This window comes from Nerophis ophidion, linkage group LG17, assembly GCF_033978795.1.
Source record: "Nerophis ophidion isolate RoL-2023_Sa linkage group LG17, RoL_Noph_v1.0, whole genome shotgun sequence".
Classification (NCBI taxonomy): Eukaryota; Metazoa; Chordata; class Actinopteri; order Syngnathiformes; family Syngnathidae; genus Nerophis; species Nerophis ophidion.
In genome coordinates this window covers 5,911,690-5,917,468 of record NC_084627.1, presented here as the reverse complement: position 1 = coordinate 5,917,468, position 5,779 = coordinate 5,911,690, and positions in this window count along the sequence as shown.

Here is a 5,779-nt window from a genome sequence, read left to right as displayed (position 1 = left end):
ATGTGCGCACTTTTTCCTTTTTTTTTGACGTTTATTTATCGAATTCAACATTTCCAAACAGTTCTCCTGAATTAATGAAGGTGGACCCCGACTTAAAGAAGTTGTAAAACTTATTGGGGTGTTACCATTTAGTGGTCAATTGTACATAATATGTACTGTACTGTGCAATCTAATAATACAAGTGTCAATCAATCAATCAATGAGAAACAATAGTCAAAATAAGTCCAACAACAGTATAAAATATTACAAAACATTATAAAATCAGTACAAAACAGCGCCAGGGATGGATGTGCGCACTCTGCACAGGAAGTGACTGTCGGCATGACGTCATCGTTCTCGGTCAAAACCAGACATGTTCTAAGTAGACGCAGCATTGGCTGCTGTCACGTGAGGAATTGGGCCGCCATCTTGAAGTGGTGAGGAGGAGCCGGTTGACAGTTGACAGGTAGAAAACAAAGATGCTAAAGTGACAGTTGACAGGTAGAAAACAAAGATGCTAAAGTGACAGTTGACAGGTAGAAAACAAAGATGCTAAAGTGACAGTTGACAGGTAGAAAACAAAGATGCTAAAGTGACAGTTGACAGGTAGAAAACAAAGATGCTAAAGTGACAGTTGACAGGTAGAAAACAAAGATGCTAAAGTGACAGTTGACAGGTAGAAAACAAAGATGCTAAAGTGACAGTTGACAGGTAGAAAACAAAGATGCTAAAGTGACAGTTGACAGGTAGAAAACAAATATGCTAAAGTGACAGTTGACAGGTAGAAAACAAATATGCTAAAGTGACAGTTGACAGGTAGAAAACAAAGATGCTAAAGTGACAGTTGACAGGTAGAAAACAAAGATGCTAAAGTGACAGTTGACAGGTAGAAAACAAAGATGCTAAAGTGACGGTTGACAGGTAGAAAACAAAGATGCTAAAGTGATGGTTGACAGGTAGAAAACAAAGATGCTAAAGTGACGGTTGACAGGTAGAAAACAAAGATGCTAAAGTGACGGTTGACAGGTAGAAAACAAAGATGCTAAAGTGACGGTTGACAGGTAGAAAACAAAGATGCTAAAGTGACAGTTGACAGGTAGAAAACAAAGATGCTAAAGTGACGGTTGACAGGTAGAAAACAAAGATGCTAAAGTGACAGTTGACAGGTAGAAAACAAAGATGCTAAAGTGACAGTTGACAGGTAGAAAACAAAGATGTTAAAGTGACGGTTGACAGGTAGAAAACAAAGATGCTAAAGTGACGGTTGACAGGTAGAAAACAAAGATGCTAAAGTGACGGTTGACAGGTAGAAAACAAAGATGCTAAAGTGACAGTTGACAGGTAGAAAACAAAGATGCTAAAGTGACAGTTGACAGGTAGAAAACAAAGATGCTAAAGTGACAGTTGACAGGTAGAAAACAAAGATGCTAAAGTGACAGTTGACAGGTAGAAAACAAAGATGCTAAAGTGACAGTTGACAGGTAGAAAACAAAGATGCTAAAGTGACAGTTGACAGGTAGAAAACAAAGATGCTAAAGTGACAGTTGACAGGTAGAAAACAAATATGCTAAAGTGACAGTTGACAGGTAGAAAACAAATATGCTAAAGTGACAGTTGACAGGTAGAAAACAAAGATGCTAAAGTGACAGTTGACAGGTAGAAAACAAAGATGCTAAAGTGACAGTTGACAGGTAGAAAACAAAGATGCTAAAGTGACAGTTGACAGGTAGAAAACAAAGATGCTAAAGTGACAGTTGACAGGTAGAAAACAAAGATGTTAAAGTGACGGTTGACAGGTAGAAAACAAAGATGCTAAAGTGACGGTTGACAGGTAGAAAACAAAGATGCTAAAGTGACGGTTGACAGGTAGAAAACAAAGATGCTAAAGTGACGGTTGACAGGTAGAAAACAAAGATGCTAAAGTGACAGTTGACAGGTAGAAAACAAAGATGCTAAAGTGACAGTTGACAGGTAGAAAACAAAGATGCTAAAGTGACAGTTGACAGGTAGAAAACAAAGATGCTAAAGTGACAGTTGACAGGTAGAAAACAAAGATGCTAAAGTGACAGTTGACAGGTAGAAAACAAAGACGTTAAAGTGACAGTTGACAGGTAGAAAACAAAGACGCTAAAGTGACAGTTGACAGGTAGAAAACAAAGACGTTAAAGTGACAGTTGACAGGTAGAAAACAAAGACGCTAAAGTGACAGTTGACAGGTAGAAAACAAAGATGCTAAAGTGATAGTTGACAGGTAGAAAACAAAGATGCTAAAGTGACAGTTGACAGGTAGAAAACAAAGATGCTAAAGTGACAGTTGACAGGTAGAAAACAAAGATGCTAAAGTGACAGTTGACAGGCAGAAAACAAAGATGCTAAAGTGACAGTTGACAGGCAGAAAACAAAGATGCTAAAGTGACAGTTGACAGGTAGAAAACAAAGATGCTAAAGTGACAGTTGACAGGTAGAAAACAAAGATGCTAAAGTGACAGTTGACAGGCAGAAAACAAAGATGCTAAAGTGACAGTTGACAGGTAGAAAACAAAGATGCTAAAGTGACAGTTGACAGGTAGAAAACAAAGATGCTAAAGTGACAGTTGACAGGTAGAAAACAAAGATGCTAAAGTGACAGTTGACAGGTAGAAAACAAAGATGTTAAAGTGACAGTTGACAGGTAGAAAACAAAGATGCTAAAGTGACAGTTGACAGGTAGAAAACAAAGATGCTAAAGTGACAGTTGACAGGTAGAAAACAAAGATGCTAAAGTGACAGTTGACAGGTAGAAAACAAAGATGCTAAAGTGACAGTTGACAGGTAGAAAACAAAGACGCTAAAGTGACAGTTGACAGGTAGAAAACAAAGACGTTAAAGTGACAGTTGACAGGTAGAAAACAAAGACGTTAAAGTGACAGTTGACAGGTAGAAAACAAAGATGCTAAAGTGACAGTTGACAGGTAGAAAACAAAGACGTTAAAGTGACAGTTGACAGGTAGAAAACAAAGATGCTAAAGTGACAGTTGACAGGTAGAAAACAAATATGCTAAAGTGACAGTTGACAGGTAGAAAACAAAGATGCTAAAGTGACAGTTGACAGGCAGAAAACAAATATGCTAAAGTGACAGTTGACAGGCAGAAAACAAAGATGCTAAAGTGACAGTTGACAGGTAGAAAACAAAGATGCTAAAGTGACAGTTGACAGGTAGAAAACAAAGATGCTAAAGTGACAGTTGACAGGCAGAAAACAAAGATGCTAAAGTGACAGTTGACAGGTAGAAAACAAAGATGCTAAAGTGACAGTTGACAGGTAGAAAACAAAGATGCTAAAGTGACAGTTGACAGGTAGAAAACAAAGATGCTAAAGTGACAGTTGACAGGTAGAAAACAAAGATGTTAAAGTGACAATTGACAGGTAGAAAACAAAGATGCTAAAGTGACAGTTGACAGGTAGAAAACAAAGATGGTGTTCAGCATTTTCCTACTCAAATGAGCGGACTGTTAAAAATAAGAATCTGGGGATTACTTTTCACAAGTAAGATTTAACATTAATGTACTATTTGTTGTATTTTGTGAAAAGAATATTAGCACAGAGTTGAGAAGGAGCAAAGATCTTCAATAGTACTGAGATCCTAGCTGCTAGCAAACAAGAGTTTGACCATAATAAAATTGCTTGTCAATCAAATTAAATACTTTTAAAAATGTCATACTTGAATAAGATAAAGTAGCAATAAATGATTGTGACACAAAAAACAAAATTCACCAGCCGCCCCTGATTATGATGCATTCTCATTTTAGGCAAAGCATAAAACAATACTTTCTTAACAGTATAATTGTAAGCAGGAATAAGTCTTCAAGTAACAATATTCAAATACTAACATTGTTGGCTAAAACATTTGCTTTTATTCTGCATCCAGTGAAACAGATCGGTGGTTTTAGCTGTTTATGTTGAAGTATTTGGCTTTTATCCAAAGCGACATACATGAAAAATACATATAAAACAATCACTGTAAGGGAAGAATGTAATAGAAAATATCAAAACAAAGTGTCAAGACAGAATAAACTCTCTGCTGCTGCAGCAACAGAGATACAGTCTATAAGATATTTAGATATCTAATGTATTCATACTTTCTTTATGTAGCATGTACTGTATATATAACCTCATCATATTGTTTCTTCAACTTCAAAATACATGAACCTTTTTTTTCCCTTCTCTGGGATTATATTCCCAGTTTTGATCTTGGACGTCTGCTCATTTATAGCATATAAGAATATTCTATTACTGCTAAGCAAACTATGAATAATAAAATAGCTATGAGGATAAAAGGTGGTGAAAATGAGTGGTATTCAGTGAGGTAAGATGAATGAAATGCACTGATCACCACTCCAAGATGGCCGCCCCGCGTCTCGTCAGCGCCAGCAGGCATTAGTGCTCCATGCTGTCTCCCCTTCCAACATGTCTGTGGGAGTCTGAAGTGCTCCATGCTGTCTCCCCTTCCAACATGTCTGTGGGAGTCTGAGCCAGCAATTATTAGCACACCAACAGCATTTAGCACTTTATGAGGCATCAAAGCAGTTCTGAAGGTTTGCATGTTAATATAATAGTTACTCTAAGTTCTCCAGTTAGGAGATCATTTCTGTTAAGGGATTATTATTATTATTATTATTATTTATTTCTATTTACTACCTTTCGTTTGGGAAGCTTAATGTGTTTATTGAAGTTGTTTACCGTTGCTATGGTTTTGGTTGCCATGGTGACGGGCGTTTCTGTTTCTGCCAGCTGGTAGAAACAAAGTGTCTAAAAGAGTTCCAGCACTAGCAGTGCAGAGCAGCGTTGGTAGTTCTCCATGGCAGGAAGTTTACCACGATTGCAGATTGGCAAGAACCACAGTAAGAATATGGTTTCAGAGTGTAAGTGACCGTGTATCATTTACCCTCCTTTAAGTTGAGGACATTTGGCCGCTTCACGTTGCCAGGATACGTGAAGTGCACGCTAACCGCTAGTAAGCTAACCGCAGCTAGCACTTGTGTTTGTGTGCTGCCCCGTGACTTAAAGAAGGGCAAGTTTAATCACGTTTACCTTAGTTGTTTATGTAGACCCTCTCCCCGTTGACTGTAGTGTGTGCCAGTATAGCCAGTTTAGTTGTGTGATACTGTTGCTAGCTCGCAGACAGCGTGAGGTTGGCGTGTCCATTACACGTCTTCAGGGACTTGTCGACAGAGAGGTGACCCAGGACGAGGCTGCTTCTCCTCTCGCTCCAGACTGGAACTCCTGAGTCGTGCTTGAGGAGGCATGGCCGTGCTCCCCCACATCTCGACTCCACAAGGGGAGGTGTCCCTTTGTATCCAGCAGTTGCAACTCACTACACCACCCAGAAGTGCACCACAGATTCACCAGGACCGCAACCAACGGGAGGTGTCCCTTTGTATCCAGCAGTTGCAACTCACTACACCACCCAGAAGTGCACCACAGATTCACCAGGACCGCAACCAACGGGAGGTGTCCCTTTGTATCCAGCAGTTGCAACTCACTACACCACCCAGAAGTGCACCACTGATTCACCAGGACCGCAACCAACGGGAGGTGTCCCTTTGTATCCAGCAGTTGCAACTCACTACACCACCCAGAAGTGCACCACAGATTCACCAGGACCGCAACCAACGGGAGGTGTCCCTTTGTATCCAGCAGTTGCAACTCACTACACCACCCAGAGGTGCACCACTGATTCACCAGGACCGCAACCAACGGGAGGTGTCCCTTTGTATCCAGCAGTTGCAACTCACTACACCACCCAGAGGTGCACCACTG